The sequence below is a fragment of the Monodelphis domestica genome, chromosome 1 (genome assembly GCF_027887165.1).
Source record: "Monodelphis domestica isolate mMonDom1 chromosome 1, mMonDom1.pri, whole genome shotgun sequence".
In the NCBI taxonomy this organism is placed as follows: Eukaryota; Metazoa; Chordata; class Mammalia; order Didelphimorphia; family Didelphidae; genus Monodelphis; species Monodelphis domestica.
The window spans coordinates 339,420,195-339,444,398 of NC_077227.1; the positions used below are offsets into that span (position 1 = coordinate 339,420,195).

The 24,204-nt window shown below is 35.9% G+C and overlaps 1 protein-coding gene across 22 annotated transcripts in view; it reads left to right on the forward strand.

The window, feature by feature from the left end:
* LOC100026963 (protocadherin alpha-C2) overlaps nucleotides 1–24,204 on the forward strand; it is a 275,774-nt gene that overhangs the window by 90,478 nt on the left and 161,092 nt on the right. The window lies entirely within an intron of this gene.

Below are 24,204 nucleotides of genomic sequence, written 5' to 3' on the forward strand. Positions count from 1 at the left end.
ATACTATTCTGTGTTCACCTAATTTACTTATAGTTTCCTTCTTTATATTCAAGCCATTCACCCATTCTGAATTTATCTTGGTGTAGGGTGTGAGATGTTGATCTAAATCTAATCTCTCCCATACTGTTTTCCAATTTTCCCAGCAGTTTTTGTCAAATAGTGTTTGTTTGTTTTTTTTTGTCCCAAAACACCTATGATCTTTGGGTTTATCATACACTGTCTTGCTGAGATCACTTACCCCAAGTCTATTCCATTGATCCTCCCTTCTGTCTCTTAACCAGTATGATGTTGTGATGACCAGTGCTTTATAGTACAGTTTAAGATCTGGTACTGCTAGGCTCCCCTCCTTCACATTTTTTTCATTATTTCCTTTGATATTCTTGATCTTTTCTTCTTCCAAATGAATTTTGTTATAGTTTTTCTAATTCAGTAAAAAAAGTTTCTTGGTAGTTTGATAGATATGGCACTTAATAAGTAAATTAATTGGGTAGGATTGTCATTTTCATTATGTTAGCTCTTTCTACCCATAATAAATTATTGCTTTTTCAATTGTTTAGATCTAGTTTTAATTGTGTGGAAAGTGTTTTGTAGTTGTATTAATATGATTCTTGTGTTTATCTTGGCAAATATAGTCTTAAGTATTTTATATTGTCTAGGGTGATTTAATTGGAATTTCTCAAACTCTTGCTTTTGGGATGTGTTGGAAATATATAGAAATGTTAATGATTTATGTGGGTTTATTTTGTATCCTGCAACTTTGTTAAAGTTGTTGATTATTTCCACTAGCTTTTTGGTTGATTCTATGTGCTTCTTTAAGTAGACCATCATATCATCTGCAAAGAGTGATAGCTTGGTCTCCTCATTGCCTATTTTAATACCTCTAATTTCTTTTTCTTCTCTTCATGCAGTTTTAAGCTATTAAAACATCAAGAGACTGAGACATTCCCTTGTGCTCAGATGACACCTCCCTCAAATTCTCAAAGAGTAGTTAACAAATGAATGACTTGGGCAAACTGTTACTTTTTGTATACTCAAACTAGTTTGGTTAAAATTTGTTGCATTGTTATTTTTGATAATAGTAATTTGGAACTTATTTGGGGCTTTAGTATCAGGAATCTGAGTTCAAGTAGGTTTCAACCAATTCCCTTTTATTGAGATGATGCTTATTTGATTCATTTCATCAGCATGGAACATACCAAACTCAAAGAAAAGTACTTGTCTCTTTCTTTCTCTCTCTGTATATATACAACGAAGATGTGTCTTCTAATGTACAAATCAGTGTCAAAAGGGTTTGGTTGGGGTGAGAAATTCTACCCAATTCATTTGTTATAAAGATCTGATGGTATTACAAATATAGTTTAAAGACTTTAATGTTTATTCATGTTGGCTGTAACCTAACCTTGAGAAATTACTTCTGTGTCCAAGTGTCTGGGTAACTGGGTCCACTCTCTTTCCCTTAGTGTTCACTCTGCTTGAGGGTGGAGTTCAGTCCTTGAAGTGCCTAGCCTCTGAAAGGAGGTCAGGGATTCTTTTTCTTCCATGCCTGGCTACTTAGACTTCCATTCTGTTGCTCCTTGGGTGACTTACTTATAGCTCAGGTTTGGGCGTATGTACAAAGTTTCCCCCAAAGGAGGGAGAATGATAATCAGTATACAATATGAATCATAGGGGGCTGCTATTTAATTCCTCTACACAAAAGAAATGGTAAAACACAAAAGACAAAAACATAAATGTGTTATCATTACTACTTATTAGGGTTTCCTCCCTTGCTTTGCAAAATAACTTAGGTTAATTTTTCTTTGAAAAGTGGCAAAGATATCCTTGAGATTTGATTTATCTCAGAGCTTAAAGCTAAAACTGCCCTTTAGAAACTTTCTGGGAACCTCTGGCCATATTGATGTGCTATCCTTGTCATTTCAGAGAATAAAAGCTTTATCTGAAGATCAGAATCTTTCCAATACAGCACGAGTCTTCAGAATGTAAGATATTCGCACCCTATTAGTTAGACCTAGTTCCATATGGAGATAAGGAAGGCTATATGTATCTAAGCTAATGCAGGAGTATCCTTGTTGAACATCTTTTTTTATGATTATAGCTAATCCTAACACTGAATCTGAGCTGATTGGTTCCTGCCTGAATCAGGCCTCCTTCTTATGACAGGGGAACATTGATAGTAAGACATCCTAAAAAACCTAAAAAAAGAGGCAGTTAGTCTTATTCTATTGATTTGTACTTAAAATTCTCTAAGCAGAAACAAGTTATGTAATTGTTATTAGGTATTTTACATTTTGTCTCAGCGTTTCCTAACTAAACAACATGTGTTTTGGTTAAATGGATCAAACTCCCATTAATCTCCAGGTTGATGGTTTTTGTCTCCAAGAGTTGTTGGGGATTCTTCTTGAAACTATTGAGCTTCATTCAAAAGGACTTGGGAACTCTGGCCCTCTCATGCTCACAAGGTCAACTCTAAGCCTTAGAACTTCCATCTCCAAGTAGGTTCATTCACATAGGCTCATGAAACACAAAAATGTAAAAAATGGAAAAATATTCATAGTAGGTTTGTGTAGTTCTGTGGGGCAAAATTGCCATAATGATTGCATCTGGAAGCTCCATTTTAAGTCCCTCTCACTTGAAGTTTTTTATTACATGATTTAATATGGAGAGTCAAAGAAAGAGGCTGAGTCAGAAGCTGCCTCTTCTAAGTAACACAGTGCCTTGAAGTCCTACTGCAATCTTGGATCAAGGAAGAGGGCCAATGGGACCACTGTAGATTTTCCTTATCTGTCAATCAGTCAGTCAACATGCATTTGTGTCTTTTTAGAATAGCTAGGTTTTATGATAAACTCTGAGTATACAAAGAATGGGCAAAAAACCATTTCTATCCCCAAGAAGCCTACATTCTAGGAAGGAGGGAAACACCATACAGATAATTAGGTACAAAGAAGTTATAGACAGGATCAATGAAAACAATTTAAAAGGAAGAGGTATTAATATCTGGGGTAAGAGTGGAGGTGAAGAGGAACTAGGAAGGACCTGCAGAGGTGAGATTTGAGCTGAGTCTTGAAAGAACCCTGGAAAACGAAGAAATTGAGACAAGGAAACAGTTTTTCAGGCATGGAATACAAAAACAAAACAAAACAGGACAAAGAAATAGACAGGAGGTGTATTGCTTGAAAAACTACATGCAGGCCAGTGTGGTGGGATTGTGGAACTCAAGGAGAGGATTAAGGTATAAAATTCTAGAAACTTAGGAAGGAGTTAGGTTATGAAGAGCTTGAAATGCCAAACAAAAAACCAAGTCTTTTTTCAGAACTGGGTTGCTAAAAGGCTGGAAAAACAACCAAAGAATTCATCATCTCTGAATCCCACAATTATTGAATTAGGTAGTTGTAGGCCAGAAGCAGGAAGGGAATATTTATACATTATTTATATGACCTGTATTAAGGTGGCATTATATATTTCTCTCTGAAATTTTTATTTCAAAAACAAATACTCATTACTTGCACCAATTTCACTTAAATTCAAAAGACATTAAGTGTCTATTTGTAGGTTACTTTGCTAGGCCCTGGGGATACAAAGATGAAAAAGATACTCCTCCTACCCTTAAAAGTTTCAAAACCTACTATAGGACCATATAAGTATTCTCTTCCTTTTCTGATGTGGCATTTAATCCTTCTTTCCTCAGCTAGTTGTATAATAATTGCTTCTTAGTTTTCTTATCTGTTCTCTGAGCCTAAATTTCCTCCCCTGTGCTCATTTGCAGTATAAAAATGTCTTGGATTTCATATGGTGAAAGTATTGATAATAGAAAAATAAAGATCTGTGATGTAAAGTAAGCAGTAGTAAGTAGGGGTACAGAACAATTCTCCTCCCAGCTTCAGTTCTATCTCAATGTGGCGCTATGCCCAAGGGGAATTTTCTGCCTTATTTTCACATACTCTCTATTAGTGTTTTCAAACTCAAATAGAAATGGGGACAATTAAACCATACATAAAGATCCCTGTGGGCACATAGTGACTTAGGAAACCATGCAGTGACATTATTTATGTTTTATTCTATTTATATTTATTTTGTTAACTCTTTCCCAATTACATTTTAATTTGATTTGCGTTGACTAAGGATTGAGTGTTGTGGGCTGCATGCTGCCTTTGGGCCACATGTTAGACATTTCTGCTTTATCTTACATTTGCTTCATGGAAGAGGTCCTTTATGGACACACAGAGCAGAGCAAGGGAATGTTGTTAGTTTACAAAAGGAGAGATTGTTCCTTACAAAAAGAGAAATCAAGTGATTATATTCTCCATTTGTTTTGGAATTTTTATCTGGCTGAAATAAAAATATTGGATTCTCAAGGAATATCCTACATATTGTATGCTGAGAAAGTATAGTGTAGTGAGAAACAATGCTAGCCTTGCAGGAGACCTTGGTCCAAGTTTTATCTACACTTCTTTGTAGCTCTGTGACTTTTGTCATGTCTCAAGCATACTGAGCTTGTAATATGCCAGTTTCCTTTTTCGTAAAATATATATAATAGTATGATAGCATTTCCCTGTTTGCTCTCAGCAATTTTATATGCTAAACTCTAATCTGAGAATATTTTTAAAATCTTAATGAAAAATTGTGCAAAATCTATTCAATATAATTTGAAGTATCTCAACTGTATTTTACTCCATTTCTTGCCAACATATCCATTTATATGGATTCTTCTCCAAAGCAGTCACTAGCATCTGAAAAACCATCATTAGTTTTTCCGACTCTATTTCAGTGAGGTCTAGATTGTTTCTTTTACACTCTTCCATTTGGAACACTGTGTATCTATATCTATGTCATGCGGTTACAATCAACATATTTAAGTTATTCCAGTCAAGTACCCAGCAAGTTATGTGAGAGAAAATCTGTCAAGCTTTTAGGCAATGAGAGGTGGTTGTATTTAATTAACTAAATAAATAAATCAGGAAATATAACAAATGTAATTCTGTTTATCAAAGATCAAATTTCCCCATTTGGATAGAACTGAAAGACTATCCAATTAAAGTAAACAAGATAAGATCTACTCAAAGATTCAGAAAAGAACCATATCTAAAAGATTAAGTGTGTTTTTTGTAGTATAAGAATTCTTATAAATGGAGTAGAAGACTGCCTCTCTTCACTTATGGTATGATGCTGATTAATTTGATTAACCACTCAGTTTCCTTAGTTGCAAAATGGGTATAACACAAGCAATAATAGCTCATAGGATTGTTTTCAGGCACACAGAATCAGGCACACAAGAATTTCAGAGAGGTTTTTTTCCCCCCTGTAAGCCAAATACTCTGATAAGTACTAGAAATACAAAGAAAAAAATAAAGAGCTTATATACATGCTGTTACAATGGGAATTTAAGGAAAGGGAAGAGTTTTAAGGATGGGAACACACACACGTTATAAATAGTTTTATTAGCTAAAAGGTATAGGGGAAGGTAGGGAATGATGGACCAAATGACTATTTCCCACTCTACTCTAAGCTTAACCGAACTAAACTAAAAAAATAAAGTCCAAAAGGAGAAGCCAGACTCTCACAAACTTCCAGAGTCTTTGGTAGGGTCAGACTGAAGAATCCAGTTGTATGGTCCTTTTAAGATGCTAGAAAGGAAGGAGTAGTAGTAGTCTCTCGGTGACCGAGAATGACAATTGTCTTTGTGCGTTTTCATCTATGGTGTACCCTCATATGGCTTTGAAGTCCAAAGACTGAGGCGCAAAGTTTGTGGCACATGGGGCATGGGACACCAGTTGTTACAGGAGGTGCGGTTGTGGCCTGGTGTCCCACAGCGGCAAGACATCGACGTCATTCATCTTCAAAGGTGGCGGTGGCATGGTTAATGTGGGTTGGCCAGCTGCTTCTGACAGAGGCAGCAAGTTCTAGTTGCTTTGGTGTAATGCCAGCCCACTTCAAGTTTGACTTTAGCTGATCCTTGTATCTTTTCTTTGGTCGGCCTTGTTTCCTGAGTCCAGCTGACAGTTCACCATAGAATATGTGGGTCCATGCGGATGACGTGTCCAGACCATCGTAGTTGGGTTTTGAGGACCATTACTTTGATGCTGGTGGAGTTGGCTCTGTTAAGGACTTCCTGGTTGGTGATTCGGTCCTGTCATCGGATCCTCATGATTGACTGGAGAGAGCGTTGGTGGAATTGCTCCAGCTGTTTCATGTGCTTTCGGTACAGTGTCCATGTCTCGCAACCATACAGGAGCGAGCTGAGGACCACTGTGTTATACACTTTGAGCTTTGTCACAGTGCTTACACTGCTGTGTTGGAGGACTTTGGAGCATAGCCGCCCAAATGCCTGGCTGGCCTTTTGGATCCTGGCATTGATCTCATGGTCTAGGGACCCATCATTGGTGATGGTGCTGCCCAGGTACTTGAAAGTGTTGACGTTAGAAAGCTGCGTGCTGTTGATTGTAATGCACTGCTGGTTAGTTGGCCTCCCTGGTGCAGGTTGGAACAGCACCTCTGTTTTGCTGAGGCTGATAGTCAGGCCAAACAGTTTTGTTGCAGTAGAGAACCTGTCCACAATGGTTTGAAGATGATTTTCTTGGTGGGCCATGAGAGCACAGTCATCTGCGAAGAGAGCGTCCAGGATGAGTCTCTCTGTTGTCTGTTTTAGCAGTCAGGCAGCGAAGGTTGAATAGTGAGCCATCCAGTCTGTATTTGATGTAGACGCCCAGATTTAGATCCATCATAGCATGTTGTAATACTTGGGTGAAGTATAGGTTGAATAGTACTGGAGCAAGTACACAGCCTTGTTTCACGCCATTGGAGATGTTGAAGTGATCGGAAGTCTCTCCACCAGATAGGACTTCCCCTGTCATGTTGACATGAAAGAGCTGGATCAGTTTGATGAATTTTGCTGGGCAACCGAACTTGCTAAGGATCACCCACAATGCATCCCTGTTCACTGTGTTGAACGCCTTCGTCAGGTCTATGAAGACAATGTAGAGACTCAGGTTGTGCTCAAGGCATCTCTCCTGCATTTGCCTCACTGTGAAGACCATGTTGATGGTGCTGCGATCTGGTCAGAAGCCACATTGTGATTCAGGCAGGTTCTGCTCTGCAACAGATGACAGGAGTCTGTTGATTATAACACGGGCGAGGATCTTTCCAGCAGTGGAGAGTAGTGAGATGCCTCTGTAGTTGTCACAGGCTGCTTGTGCACCTTTGTTCTTGTATAGGGCTACGATGAAGGCATCTCTGAGTTCTGGGGGCATGTCTTCCTCTTCCCATATGCTGGTCAGCACTATATGGAATGCCTGAAGCTCCTTTCCATTTAAGGCCTTGTACACCTCGGTTGGGATCCTGTCTTTACCGGGTGCCTTGCCTGCACTCATTTGTTTAATGACTTTTTGGACTTCCTCTATTGAAGGAGGTACATCAAGTTGTACAATGGTGTGGTTTTGGGGGATCTGGTCAAGGGTGCTTTGGTCGACTGAAGAAGGTCAGTTGAGAAGCTGACTGAAGTGTTCTTTCCACCTGTTGCTGATGCCTTTTTTATCTTTTATGAGAGTGTCACCGTCAGAGGATAGCAAGGGAGTGGTGGTGGGTTTTAATGGCCCATAGACAGTCTTAAGGGCACTGAAAAATTGTTTGTAGTTTTTCGTATCAGCAAAACACTGGATTTCTTCTGCCTTTTTTCCCCACCATTGGTCTTGCATTTTCCTGATCTCTCACTGTGCCGTGGCTAGGAGCGACTTGAATCTGTTCTTTTTAGGAGCAGAGTTTGGGTTATTTTGCCACTCCATAAAGGCTTTGTTCTTTTTGCTCAATAGGTCTTCAATAGCAGTGTTGTTCTCGTCAAACCAGTCCTGGTGGTTGCGTTGTTTGGGGCCTAGGACGGCCTTTGATGTTTCCTTCACGGGTTCTCTGAACTGGTTCCATTTCTCGGTTGAGCTTCCAGTGAGTGGTCCCTTGACAGACAGCTTGTCGTCCAGCCAGGACTGGAATGTTTGCAAATAAGATAGATCTCTAAGACGACTCACATTGTAAAATGCGCAAACTGTCTGGGCATGTTTTTGGGTGGTGAGGCGCAATGCGCATTTGAAGAGTCGCTCTAACCAATTGGTGGTCTGTCCAGCATTCAGCTCCTCTCATGGCTCTGGTGATCTGTACATCCTGGATGTCTCACCGGCATGCAATGATGTAGTCAATGAGATGCCACTGTTTTGATCGTGGATGCATCCACGTTGTTTTGTATTTGTTTGCCATTCTGAACACAGTATTTGTGATGGTGAGTTTGAACTCTGAGCATTTGCTAAGTAGCAGTAGGCTGTTGTTGTTCATTTTGCCCATGCCATGTTTTCCAAGCACTCCTTTCCATCTTTCATGGTCCTGGCCAACGCAAGCATTGAAGTCTCCCAGTAGTTTCAGCTTGTCATTTGTGGGCACTGAGTGCAGGACAGCACTCAGGTCAGAGTAGAACTGCTCGATGGTCTCCTCTGTGCTGGTCAGTGTAGGGGCATATGCGTTGATGATTGTGCTATACCGGTCTTTGCTGAGAGGCAAATGGATCTTCATGAGCCTCTCGCCGATGCCCACAGGCAAGTCTGGCAGCTGTTTGAGCAAACTGGTCTTGATAGCCAGGTCAACACTGTGAACTCTGTCTTCATTTGTGGCTCTACCTTTCCAGAAGAAGGTGTATCCAGTGGTGGGTTCACTGAGTGATCCCTCTTCTGGTAAGCGTATTTCATTTAAGGATGTGATGTCGATGTTATATTGCACCAGTTCTTTACAGATTAGAGCTGTTCTTCTCTCAGGTCTTGGGGTATTCTCTCTATCAAGTAATGTTCTGATGTTCCATGCTCCTAGTAGGAATTTTTTTGTATTTTGTTTTCTTTGATTTCGACCACTTAAGGGATGACCCACCAGTCACGGTGTGCTGACCGGGTGTTTGTAGGGCAGGCAATGTTTGGGACATCTTTTCTAGTCCCCTCCCTTGATTAGGGTGAGCAGTGCTATCCTAGAGAGGGAAGGAAGGAGATCACACCCAAATCACTTCTGTTCACCAGAGTGAATGGGTAATTCAAACTCAACCTTTGTCTTGAGGATAATCCAAGGCAGGCAACTTCAAAGAAGATTTATTCAGGAGACTCTCAGACTCACAGCCTCTGCGTCTCAATCCCAGTTTCAGAGAGAGACAGTTGTTAACTGCCCAACCACTTAGAATCCTGACCCATACAGCTCTACAGAATCTTGGTATGAGGGCTGTCAATCAACTTTGCAAATCCCCTAGCTACAGTCCTCCCTTTGCACAAAGCCAAAATATTTTGGCTTCTGTGCACCAATTTACTTACATATTACTTAAACTAAAATATTTACCCAAAATAACAAACAATTTATACTCAACTATTTTAATCTATCAAATACTATCCTATTCTAGGGATTTAATCAAGGAAAGGAAAAAGGGAATTAAATAATGAACAATTAGAAATTTCAAAATACAGATCAAGCATGCAAAAGTACAAAAAGCAACTAATATCCAAATCAAAAGATAAACACAACTCTCATGCAAAATATTAAAATCATAACATACTACTCTTATCAACTAATACAGAAACTTCTACTACTATTACAATGCATAAACATCAAACCTAAAGAAAAAACTTTTGAAAATTACAATAAACTCAACATTATATATGTTTTACAAAGAAAATTTAAACCAAACCATCAAACTCACTTATGCAAACTACATATAACAATAGATAAAATTAAACGTAAGTGATCCATTTACATAAATTTTACATATATACACATATAATACATACATACAACATATGCATTTATGCTATACATACACACAGATATATACACTTCCTATTTACACATATGCTACATATATACATATACTATAATACAATTAATTTTACAGTCCTAACTATAATACACACTATTTACATGTGTATTATAATTTTGTGTGATATGTGATGTTATATGTCATTTGCCCTATGTAATGTATATTGTTATGTGTGTTGTAATGTATTTTTGTAGTGTAGTTCAGTATCTTACCTTATCTTATCTATTTTAAATTCTAATCTTATCTAACTAAAGCCCTATCTCCTAAACTCTCCTAAAACTAGTCACCTACCTAAATTCTTATACTAAACTAAGTAGCTACCCATTTTTGTTAGTAACTTAACTACTTTATAACATTATGACATTGTTAGAGCCCTAGCTATATATTGTTTCTCATTCAACTAGTGATTCAATGTAACCTAATCATGTTTATGTTTTTGTGTGTAGTTTTATGTTGTTTTTTCATGCTGTTATATTGTTTTGTTAGTGCTATGTAAATGTTACTGTTATGTTAATGTTATGTTACTGTTGCATTTGTGTTACTATTGAATGAAACATACTTACCACAACTTCAGATTTTCCTTCTCTTCTCATTTCATCTTGATTGAAGAATTCTTCTCCAAATCCATGGTAGTAAATGCATTTATGAATGCTTGTGTGAATATATGTTATGTTGTTTTGTGTTATATTACATTACCCCAAATTTTTTTAATCTATTAGTCCATCAATTACTTGATCCTCTTTACTGCAAATTCCCTTTAAAGTCTTTATATTTGTAAGTTTTTCAGTCTTTTACAGTGTCCATTAATTTCTGAATTTTCCTCTTCAATTGCATTGTCCTCTTCTATCTGAATGTCCTCATCCACTGGAATGGTCCTCTCCTTACTGATCTTTCTGACTGCAGACTCAATGTGTCTAATGAATCTCAGCTTTCCACAATTTACTCTTCTTTAACTTCTTCTTCAATGATTTGTACATATTCATTATTAGTTCCATGAGCTAATTTGATATGTGGACAATGATACTATGAATCTCTACCTAATACTTTTACTGAAGATGGAGAAACTAACACGATGGTATAAGGGCCTACCCAACTCTCTTGTGTTGCTGATGTTTTAGCAAATATTTTCACATATCTAATACCTCCTGGTTTGAAATTATGGAGAGAATAATCCAATGGACCAGATTGGATCAATACTCCCATATCATGTAGTTCTTTAAGCTGCTGTTATAAAGCACTTAAGTGTGAAGCAAGTTGATAATCTTCTCTTAAGAGAGATGTATACACTGTCATACAAGTTTTTGTCTGTAATGGAGCATGTCCAAAATGCATCTCAATGGCTGAAATATGCAAATCTACTCTTGGTCTTGTACATAGGTAAAGCAAAACTATGGGAAGAATATCTGGCCATTTTAGATGAGTTCCAGCACAGATTTTCCCCACCATAGTCTTGAGTGCCCTATTTACAGGCTCCACTTGACCTGATCTTTGTGGGTGATAAGGAACATGATATTTAGCTGTTATTCCTAGATTCTCATGGACTCTTTACAGGATATCTTGTTTGAAATGAGATCCTTTATCAGAGTCTATGGTAAGTGGTACATCAAATCTAGGAATAATTTTCTTAATCAACACTTTTACCACAAAGTTTGCTGTTTTTGTATTTGATGGAAAAGCTTCAGACTACTTTGTTAACCTGTCCACAATTGCCAGACAAAACTTGTATCTTTCAGCTTTTGGCATGCTGATATAATCAATTTGCAGACTCTCAAAAGGACAACATGCTAAAGGTCTACCACCTAAATCTTTCTGTCTGAATGCCCATTGGTTGAATTTTTGGTAAACAGAATAGCTTATACAGATTATTTTCTACAGTACGTATTCCTGGTGCTACCCATTGCTTTTTTACAGAGTCTACTACAGCTTGAGTACCAAAATGACCTTTTGTGTGGATGGCTTGACATAAATAGGTATATAAATCTTTTGGTAACAGCAGTTTTCCAGTGTCTGCAACCCATATTCCATGTCCTTTCCTTGCTTCAAATTTCTCATTCTACTTCTGAATTTTTGAATCTACATAAGCTTTTTCTAGATCATCAGATTCAATGGTTGACAAATTTATTACATACACTGGAGCATTCCTGGCAGCAAATTTTGCAGTTATATCAGATCTATGATTTCCTTTAGAGACCAAATTTCTGCCACTAGTATGGCTTCTAGAATGAATCACTGCTAGCTGTTTAGGTTTTTGGATAGCATCTAACAATTCAGTTATTATTTCTGCATGAGCAATTGGTTTTCCCAATGTAGTAATAAAACCTTGTTGTTTCAAGGTCTTCCCTATAGCATGACATGTAGAAAATGCATAAAGTCTGTATAAATATTTGCACTTTAACCATCAGCTAGAAGATATGCTTCCTTCAAAGCTACCAATTCTGCCCCTTGAGCACTGTTACTAGGTAATGAGCCATACCACAGTGTCTCAAATTCTGTGACCATTGCAGCACCTGTACATCTAATTCCATTACACAACTATGAAGAACCATCTGTGAATAACATCAAGTCTGGATTTTCAATAGGAGTGTCTTTCAAATCCATCCTCAACATAACCACGATATCTACTACTTCTACACACTCATGTAATGGTTCACTATTCTTTGGCAAATCAGGAAGAAGTGTAGCTGGATTTAATACACTAAATCTCCTCTACTGGATGTTCTCACTCCCTAGGAGAATAATTTCATGCTTAGAAATTCTTTGATCTGAATAAGCTTGAGTACAAAATTTTCTCATTAGTGCTTCTTTTGATGTGAACAATATACAGTCGATGGACATCCCAAAACTAAATCTGCTGATTTCTGGACTAACACAGTTGCAGCTGCTACACCCCTTAGACAAGGAACTGTACCAGCAGCTATTGGATCAAGCTGACAACTATAATATCCAATTGGATGATAACTTTGTCCTAAAGTCTGTGTCAGTACACCAGAAGCAATACCTTTAGTTTCATTTACAAATAGTTGAAATGGTTTTGTATAGTCTGGGATGCCTAAAACCAGAGCAGATAAAATGACTTCTTTAAGCTTACTTAAGGCTTGCAGATGGTCAGATTTTAGTTTCAGAGGTTCTGGTTCTGTATTCCTGGTTAAATCTGTTAGACATTTTGTTAATTCACTATATCCAGGTATCCACTGTCTACAAAAACCATTTGTTCCAAGAAAGGCTCTGGGTTTCTTTTTGGTCTTAGGAGCACTCAATTTCTGGATGTCTGCTATTCTTTTCTGTGTGATACTTTTGGAACCTTCTGATAACATAAATCCAAGATATTGTACTCAAGGCAAAACCCACTGCAATTTTGCCTTGAAGATTTTATGCCTATGCTTATATAATTCTAACAAAAGAATCTTGCTATCTCTCAGACACACTTTAGTCTTTGGGGATGAAAGGAGAATATCATCTATAAAATGCACCAATTTACTTTCTTTGAATGTTATAGTCTTTAGATTTCTATTTAAAATTAGTGAAAATTGGCTCAGTGAGTCTGTGAATACTTGTGGAAGAAGGGTTTGGGTTCACTGTTTTTTTCCAAGGTAAAAGCAAATATCTTTTGAGAATCCTCATGAATTGGAATTGAGAAAAAAGCTGAGCATAAATCTAAAATGGTGAAATATCTTGCCTAACTTGGAATGGAAGAAATTATAGCAGCTGGACTTGGTATGATAGGGCATGTCTTTATTACATAATCATTTACTGCTCTTAAATCCTGTGTGAATTTATGCACCACTTTTCCATTTTGATCTCACCTTGGTTTTTTTTATTGAAAGAATCAGTATTATGAATCCTTGTTGGATTAGGGATTCAATGATTGGTTTTATGTCCTCTATTGCTTCTTTAGTTAAGGGATACTGAGGTACACAAGGAACTGGCCCTTCTTTAGTCCTCACCCTTACAGGAGTAGCTGATTTCAATAGGCCTACATCTGTGGAATACTTTGACCAAAGATCTTCAGGGATATCCTCAGGTATTGGATAGATTGAATCCAAGTCATCCTCTGTGCTGACTAAATCCAAGAACAGCAATGGAAAAGCTTTCAGAGATTCTTCTGGTAGATGTAATGATACATCACCATTATCAGTACATTAGATTGTTGCTCATAATTTACATAATAAATCCCTCCCTAAAAGATTCATTGGACATTCTGTCATACAAAGAAATGCATGCTCCACAGATAATGGACTTAAAGTAAACATTTTTGATTGTAATTTTGCTACTCTCTCTGGTTTACCAATAACTCATATTACTTCCATTGTACCAACAGCTCTACAATTCTGAGGAAGATTTTTCGAAACTAATTTACTGGCTCCAGTATCAATCAGATGATCATAAATCTGATCTCTTATAATGATAGACACATATAGTTTTGTACTATTTGGTGGTTGAAATGTTTCCAACACTGGTGCAAGAACAGTAATATCAGTACAAAGCTCAGTCATTTCCTGTTCATCCAAGTTTATATCTTCTTGAACTGTATGATATTCCCAGGATTTTACATCTTTAACACCATCATCAACTTTTACTCTACTATCCTTGGTCTTTGTATCATTGCTCTCAATCACATTTTCATTATCCAGTTTATATTCTTCACTATTTTCCATTATTTTACAATCACTAGAATTTTCCATTAATTTTACATTCCAATATTCTTTTTCCTTACAATTATTAACACTAATTACATTATCCTTTGATTCAATCACATCATTTACAACTTCATTAACCTTATTACCATTACAATAACTTTCATTTATTTCCAAACCATTTTCCCTTGATTCAAATATAAAGGAAGTCTGGGTACATCTTCATAAAGAACATGCCCCTTGGTTTTGATCACCCTTAACAACTTGACTGTATTTGGGCCTTGCCCCAGATTCAATGCAGTCCTGCATGGTGTTTAAATCTGGTGCTTGAGCCCCTTGACAGCAAGCATTCTGGCATATATTGACATTATTTCTCCTTTCATAATTATTCCAATTATTATTATTATTATTATTGTTCCAATTATTGTTATAGTTATTTTGTCTATTGAACCCTCCATTTCTATTCAATTGCCTTGAAAATTGACCCCTAACTCTACATTCCTTGACAAAATGCCCAATGTGATTGTACAAGAAACACCTTTGGGGTGGGGATCTTCTTTCCCTAGGCTTATATTAGTTACTAGGTTGCACGGATCTTAGAGCAGCCATAGCTTTCACTTCTTTAATTTCACTGTCCCTAACTTTGTTTTCTGTTTCCTTTAGTTTCCTTTTAAAATCTTCTATAAAGTATCCCTTTCCTCATTATCATCACGTAAATATGTTGCCTTCCTTCTTAAATTTTCTAATTCCATTTCCTCCCAATCTGGGTAATTATTCTTGAAAAACAATTTGAGTTTTAGGATAGCATTCCTAACAAAAATTCTTTCTATGTGTGCAATAGTTCCTTCTTCTAACACATCCATGTCTAAATATGTTTCTGTAGCCTCTGTAATATGGTCTAGAAATTTTGTAGGTGATTCATTTGTTTTTTGCTTTATTTCCTCAAACTTAGACCATGCATTTGGCCTTTTGTGTGTCTTTTCATTACATCAATTATTGATTGTCTGGCATCTTTCATTAATTCATATTCCACTTTGTTGTGCATATCCACATCCCTGTAATCCTGAGGCCATGGAGTCAATAAAGGATCCTTTATTGTCTTGTCTCAGCTATAAACTTATTCCTTTCCCTCTTTGTTAACAGCTCTATCACTAATAAAGAGAAATCCCAATAATCTGGGTAAAAAATGTCAATGGCCCTTTGTATTTCTCTTACAACCTTGTTTGTTTCTTCTCTAAAGGGAGGAGTTCTCTTTTTAATTGATTCTAAATTTTCTGGTGTAAATAATTTGTGTGTTTTTACTTTAAATCTTTCATCCTGGGATACCACAGGGACTTCTCAGAGAGAATAAGGTAAATTTGCATTTTACCTCTTCCTTTTGCAGCCTATTTAAATTCTTAGCTTTTCCATCTTTCTCCTTCAAATCATTTTCATAATCATTAATAATAAACTTTTTACCCTTCATGCATGTCTCCATTTCATCTAGCTATTGTTGCATAAGTACAATTATCTGTTTCAATTCTGAGTCTTTGGTAATCCATAGTATTACAGCTCTATATCCATATATATCTATATCCATATCCAATATTACACACAACTCTACATTTGTATACAATAAACAAATATATACACAGTAAAGGCACATAGGATAAAACAGTCTGAATAGTTAGACACATACAGGGTTTCATCCACTGATATCCTAACATCACATTACATCTTTTGGGAAACAAAGTAAAAATTATGTAAGGGATGTGTAAAACACAATCCCAAAACATACAAAACTAATTATTTAAAATGTCTCCTGACATGTTTACATTCAATATTACAGTACTATTAAAAAAGAATCTATAATATTATACTCCCTTTGATTATTATTGGTTAACACACAACAATAGACCAAGAAAAAAAATTCAACTAAAAAAATCCAAAATGGCCACTTAACCAGGTGAATTTAAAAGTTAATGTCCTTCAGAGTTCTACCAGAGTCCCAGAATTCTGTGGCCCCTTCCTTTGGAATGTACCAACTGCTAACAGTGAAATATGGAACCTCTCCAGTCTTTAATTGCCTATTTTGTTTTTTAACTGATTTTCCTATACAAAAACCTAATTTTCCTAAGATTTTACCTAGTTAGCTCAGCCAAAATTGTTATAATGGCAATTTATGGAAGGGGAAAGGTTTTAAGGATGGTAACACACACAAGTATATAAATAGTTTTATTAGCTAAAAGGGATGGGGGATGGTAGGGGATGATGGCCCAACTGACTATTTCCCACCCAGATAGTTAACTCAATAAGGTTTCTATTCTAAGTGTAACCTAACTAAACTATAACTAAATTAAAAAGATAAAGTCCAAAAGAACCCAGATTCTCACAAACTTCTAGAGTCCTTGGTAGGGTCAGACTGAAGAATCCAGTTGTATTGTCCTTCTAAGATCCTAGAAAGGAAGGAGATCACACCCAAATAATTTCTGTCCACCAGAATGAATGGGTAACTCAAACTCAACCTTTGTCTTGAGGATAATCCAAGGCAGGCAGCTTCAAGGAAGATTTATTCAGGAGACTCTCAGACTCACAGCCTCTGTGCCTCAATCCCAGTTTCAGAGAGAGACAGTTGTTAACTGCCCAACCATAAAGACCCAGGGAGTTCAAAAGCCTATATAATGGGATTTGGAAGTGACTAGGAGTAGCAGTAACCAGGACCATACTAGCAGTATTTAGATCAAGACACCCCAGACCCAGGAGTTCTGAGGTCCATAATACACTCTTCTGCGAAAATACAGAAGATTAAAGATCCAGCACTCTGAACCTGAAAGAACCAGGAGGAAACTAAAACCTAACAATACTCTTATTGTGTAAGAACTCTTGAAGGTGTGAGGACTCAGATGACCCAGAGTGATGCCAAGTAGGGCTTACTAGCCCAATGAAAATTGTAGTAGAGAGAAGAGCCTGGCCCTAACACTAAGGCCCAATTCAGGAACTAAGCTTAGAGAGATGGGTAAACAGAAGAAGATATCAATCACCACAAAATTATTATTTAATAAAAAACATAACAAAAAATCAACCTAGAAGATTAAACTATAGAACAATTTTAAGCACTGACAAAAAAATGAATTTCCAGAAGGAAATGAACACCAAAAAGACAACATGCCTTAAAGACTACATAGATATCTAAAATATATGAAATGTGAATTAATAAATAAAGCTTCTAGAGGAAATTATTGGAGGGAAATTAAAAGAGAAAGTGGCAAACCCTGTCCAAGTAACAGATTCCTAAAAAACTAGAATAGATCAAACAGAAATCAATGAATCCAACAGACAATAAGAAATAGAACAAAATCAAAGAATTAAAAAAAATAGAAGAAAATGTAGACAATCTGCTATTAAAAATAACTGTTCTGGAAAAGAGGACAAGGAGAAATAATTTTGGAATCATCAAAACTTCTTAAAATCTTGTTTTAAAAAACCTAGGCTTTCTAATTCAAGAAATTGCAAATACATTTTGCCAAATCTATTACAACTAGAGGGCAATATGAATAGAGGAGGAATTCCCCAATCATTTACTGAAATAAAGCCCAAATTGATTCCCTAGAACATATTAGTCAAAATCCAGAGTTTCTTGCTCAAAGAAAAAAATAGTACAGGTATGCAGAAAGTGTTAAAATACCAGGCAATCATAATTAGTGTAACAAAAGACCTAGTAACTTCGACCATAAACAAGATGAGGTTTTACAATTAAAAATTCCCCAAAGTGAAAGAGTAGTCTTAGAAATATTGGGGTTAAAATAAACATTAATTAAACAATTAAGAGCTTAGTAGCTAAGGACTGTCAGATTACCTTTTAAGGCCCATTTAGAATTTTAGACAGCATTCCTAGTAAGGAATTCTGAGGAACTATAAGGCTGTTGGAGTCAAACTGACAAACTCGCTCCTGGTGGCCTGTCTGCGGGAGAGAAGGTCTGTGAATCAGCTTTCTAGGAAAACCAGGAAAACCGAGTGACAGTTGGAGAGGAGAAAAAGTTGGAGCTTTGGGAATAGCTGGAGAAAGAAGACCAGTAGGCAAAAAGGAAGAAAAACTGTTTTGTTCCCCTCTGGGTGACTGCAGAGTGGGATAGGCCTGTTTGACCTACCGGGCTTGAAGCCTGACTAGTCCTAAAAGGAGTGACAGTTGCAAGAGGAGCTGGGAAGGAAGAATACAAGGAGTCATTGATTTTAAAATATATATATATATATATATATATATATATATATATACATATATATATATATTTAAGGAAATTATTGATTAGAACAGAATATTTAGCATAGATCTGGAGATTTAGTTAAATGATAAGGAGTTGTAAGTTAGGTTCAGGGAAACCTGAGCAAGAAGTAGATTCTCACGAATCAGAAGGGAGTGAGAAAAGCTTAGACCCTTTTAGATTTAGGGAATTAATTCTCCATCCTCTGCTACCTATCCTTTCCTACTCAAACCTTTCCAATACTCATTAAATAGAAGTTTTTGTTAAGCTCTCTTTAAGGAGCATTACTTGGTCATTTTTGGACTAGGCCCAACTATTACTCAATGCCTCAACTCAATTCCTGCTGGAAGTGAACTGCCTCTTTCAACAACAACAACAACTAGAGCCTATAAGAAGATACAGGGTAAACCAGTTTATACCTAACAGAACCAAGAATTATTTTTTTTTGTAATTCCAAATATATGGGGGGTCTGTGTATGTGGAATGGGCCTTTATTGGAATCGAGGGTTTTCAAGTATTCCTAATGAAAAAACAAGAACTAAGTAGGAACTTTGAAATATAAACACAAGTCAAAAAACCCCTAGAAAAAGAAATTATTTGTGCAAATGAAAAGGATAACATGATGATGGAGAAATAACATTCTAATGGTGTAGGGGAAAAGAAACCAGTATCACTTCATAAACTTAATGTCTTCAAGGGCCATTATGGATAGGAAATTAAAATGGGACTTGTGGTGGATCAATCCTCTATACGTTTTTTAGTGGAAAAAGAAAAGGACAGATAGAAGGATTCATTTTGACAGAGGAAGAAGAGTGTAGAACTTACTAATTTTCAAAGTTTGGGTGCTAGGAGAAGATAATACAAATATGAATGAAAATATAGACAAACTAACATCAAATGAATCTCATTCTCATTGAAAGTGGACATGCACATATACACACAAAGAGTTTTATGTAGAAATACATTAAGCTCAACATGGAAATAGGAAGGGTAGATAGAAGTAAGAGCTAAGAAGTAAGATAATACCTGAGAGTGAATGGTCCAAAGTAAAATGAGCTTTACCAAAAGATGGTAGAAACTAAAGGGGAGATGAAAAAGGAAAAAAAGGAAAGCAGCCCACTTTCTGGAAGATTAGAGGATTCCCATCAGTTGAGGATAAATAAATTGTGGCATATAATTGTCATATAATATTCATTGCATTATATAAAATAATAAAAAATGTCTTCAGAGAATTCTGGAGAAGTTTCAAGCTCAAGAATGAAGTGAACAGAAGCAACAGAACAATTTATGCAATAACAAGCATATTCTAAATAAAAATAACTCTGAAAGACTTAAAAACTCAGATCATAGCAATGACCAGCTATGACTTTAGATGACAATGATAATGGATACTATTCACCAGCTGACAGAAAGATAATGAACTCAAAGTGGACAAAGAGATATACATTTTCAGACATGGCCAATTAGGTTTGTTCTTTGTTACTATGTTTATTATGATTTTTTAAATGAATAGTAATGTCATTCAGTAAGAGGATTGTGGGATTTGGAGCTTTCTTCACTTTCAGTTTCTTCACAAAGGTTCCTTTGAATTATTTTAAAATTGTTGATTTTCTTTTTAAATTATGGTCATTTCCTAATGATTAGGCACCACCTAGTAGAAATATCTCCTGTAATGAAAAGGTACAGTTAAACAGAACAAATCACCATATGGGCCATGTTTGAGAAAACAAGCTTTATTCTACAGTTATATTCTACCAACTCTCTGACTTGAGGCAGGAGACATATTTTATCCCCCATTAGAATATAATTTTTTTGAGAGTATGCATGGATTGTCTCATTCTTCAGTACCTAGCATGATGCCTCATGGTTTTATGGCCAATAATATTACATTTCATTCATACATCAATTTACTCAGGTATTTACCAAGTGATTGACATCTGCTTTACTTCCAGTCCTTTGTTATTTGAAAAGTGCTGCTATAAGTATTTGTGTTTATTTATATAGAACTTTTATTCTTTGACATCATTAGGTTATATTGCCTATCTGTGGTACAGGGACTCCTTCCCCCAAAGGGACTCTACTCTGCATTTGAACAGACTCATTTCATTTTGAGAGGGGCATGATCCCTCAAATAGGGTACAGATTTTTTTTTTCTCCTCTGGCCAGTTGTACTCACCTAGGAATAGAACTTCAGGGAAAATCTCCCAAACAATGTTTAAGTATAACTCATGTCTAGGGTCATCTAAAAATATTGGTAACTAGGGCTCTTTTAGAAAAGGTACTCTGAACAAAATAGGTATCATATTTAGGACCACAGCTTATTTCCTTTACCATAGAGAATGCTTAGAGTAGAAAACACTCATTGAAATGAATCAACAAATAAAACAATAATCCATCATATTCCTTATATTCCACCAGAAGGTAAATTCAATTATTATGGGGCTGTTGGACAGATGTGATATACATACATATATATATATATATATATACACACACACACACAAACACACACACATGTATATGTATGTATGTGTTTTTTAAATTCACTTCACTCTTATAATGTTTCAGCAAATCACAAAATCTTTCTTTCCTAGCCAGAGAGAATCAGGCATGGTTCTTTAGTATTTTAGATTGTAGAATGATTCTTTCTGGCCATCTTCTCTTCTGAGAAGCAATGGTAATACCAAAATTACTTCCACCTGGATAGCTAACATTTGACTCAGATACTCTAACAAACAAACAAACCCAATAGCTCTTACATTTTGTCTTAGAATCAATACAAGTATTGGTTCTAAGGCAGAAGAGTGGTATGGGTCAGGAAATTGAGTTTAAGTGACTTGCCTAGGTTAACAAAACTAGGAAGTGTATGAAGCCAGATTTGAACCCTGATCCTTCAGACTCTAGCTCTGGCACTCTATATAGTCATTTAGCTGCCCCTTGATTCAGAAACTGAAACTCTTAGACTCATGACTTTACTAACAGGACTGGAAATGCCTATTTTGAATCACTAGTTACTGCTGACTTGTGCTCAGAAAAGAGAACATAAAAGATAAGGTTGACATGAATTCAGACACATCTAGGCATGCACATGTTCCCACTGCCATAGGATTGTGACTACTATTGATACTAATGTGAGGATGTTCAAATTAGAGAAAATACTCAGTGTACCCCAAAAGAGGTCTGGACCAAAGAGAGAGGTGAAGTATTTTCCATTTTTGTTATAGAACACCAAGAAAGAAATTTCTTCATGACTGCTACCTTTCATCTCTGACACCACCTCCTAGTCATGAGTATACAAAGGGACCAATAAGGTGTTTCATGTCCTTCAGGGATGAGCCAGCATGCAAATGTAGCTCCATCAGACAGGCCTCTTTTGGACAAATGTCAATGCCTCATATTTCCAACAAGTACATTGAGGGACTCAATCAGCTTAATCCATAATACTATGACTTTAAATTGATTTAATCTTGCATATTCTTCTTTAATTTTGTTATTAATATATAGCAAAACTGATGATTTTATGGATCTTTTTATTCTGTCATGAAATAGAATATCTTCTTATTTTCTTTATTGATTTTTAAATCTTTTAAGTAAACTATCATGTTATCTGAAATTAGAGAGAACTTTATCTCTTCCATGAGTATTCTTATTCCTCAAATTCATTTTCTTGCCTTATTGACAAGGAAAGCAATTAAACATTTTGTTGATATCCTCTTCTCCATATTACAGTCATTTTTACTCTCATACCTTGATAAATCCCTTGCTCCTCAGTTACATAGAAAATAACCCTCAGATATCAGATGCATAAACCCTAACCGACAATGTATATAACACTGTCTCCAAAAATGATGTCCCACCATTTCTTTCCTAAGACTTCCACATAGAATTCAACTTCTCTTCAGTGATATTCCTCATTTATAATGTTGTAGTTGCCATTGATATTCTTATCTTGGTTCTACTTATGTTTCTTCATGTGAGTTAATATAAATCTATATTCTTTGTAATCTCTACTTCTTTCTGCACTATAATATTCCATTACATTAATATACCATAACTTTTTCAACCATTCTCTGACTGATGGGCACCCATTTTTGGAATGGGAGGAGGAAGAGTACATTTATTGAACACTTACTATCTACCACACAATGTACTAAGTGCTGTAAAAGTATTATATAATTTGAGATTCACAACCTTGAGAGGTAGGTGCTATTATTATCCCCATTTTAAAGTTAAAGAAAATTGAGGCATACAGAGAGTAAGTGACATTCACAACTAGTAAAAGTATTTGAGTTTTAATTTGAACTCAGGTCTTCCTAACTTTAGTCTTATTGCTCTATATACTGTGTTACCTCACTGCCTCAAAGTGCCACAAACATGTGCTATTGGGGCAGCTGGGAAACAGAGTGGATGAAGCACAACGCCTGGAATTGGAAGGGCCTAGGTTCAAATATGACCATGGACATTTCTTAATTGTGTGACCTTGGGCAAGTAACTTAACCCCAATTGGCTGCCCCCTACTACTCTTCTGCCTTGAAAGCAATAGTTGTATTGATTCTAAGATAGAAGGTAATGGATAAAAAAAGTGATAATCTATCCTACCAGAAATTTGCTAATGTGAATATTTTTATATATATTATGGATCTTTATTTTTGTCTTTGGATTCCTTGGAGTATGTGCCCCAACAATGGGATCATTTGGTCAAAGGCTTTGCAAGGATAGTTTCCTCACCTTTAAAATAATCCTAACTGGAAATTCAGAATGGTGGATCACTTCAAAGTGCTGCTAACCCCATATTACTATGACTATCTTCACACAATCCCTCTAACATTGATTGTTCTTATCCCTGATCATTTATTTTGCATGGGATGAAGTTTAAGAGTTCTTAAATGTACATTTCTCTTATGATTAATGATTTTAATTATATTTCCCTAGAATTATTTTAGTTTTAAAATCTTCTTTAGCAATCTTTTTTCATATTATTTGACTACTTCACTATTCAGGAACTTTAAGATAAATATTTGTGTTAGTTTCCTACATATTTTTGATATTATATTTTGTTATATATTTGATGCAAATATTTTCCCACCCTACTACTTATCATTCAATTCTGCAAAATATTTAAAATTTTGTGTAGTCATAAATATCTAGATTATCTTTTATGATTCTATTTCTTGTTTGGTTAATTCCAGCTCAAAGCCAGTTGTGAAAAATACATACATTGTTTTCATCTCATTTCTTATTGTATATCTTTTAATATTGAAATTATGTATCTAATTCAAGGTTATTATGGTATATGGTGTACAATGTTTATTCAGTTCTAATTTCTATTAAACAGATTTCCAATCTTTCCAGCTGTTTTCCCTATAAGGGACTCTTAGTAATGTCTTTTTGGGTTTGTCAAACATTGTATTGTTTTTTTCACTTGCTTCTTTTTTTCTTATTCAACCTTCCCTCTGTCCTACTTAACTGATTTTTATCATGTGCAAAATCATTTTGATGAATATTCCTA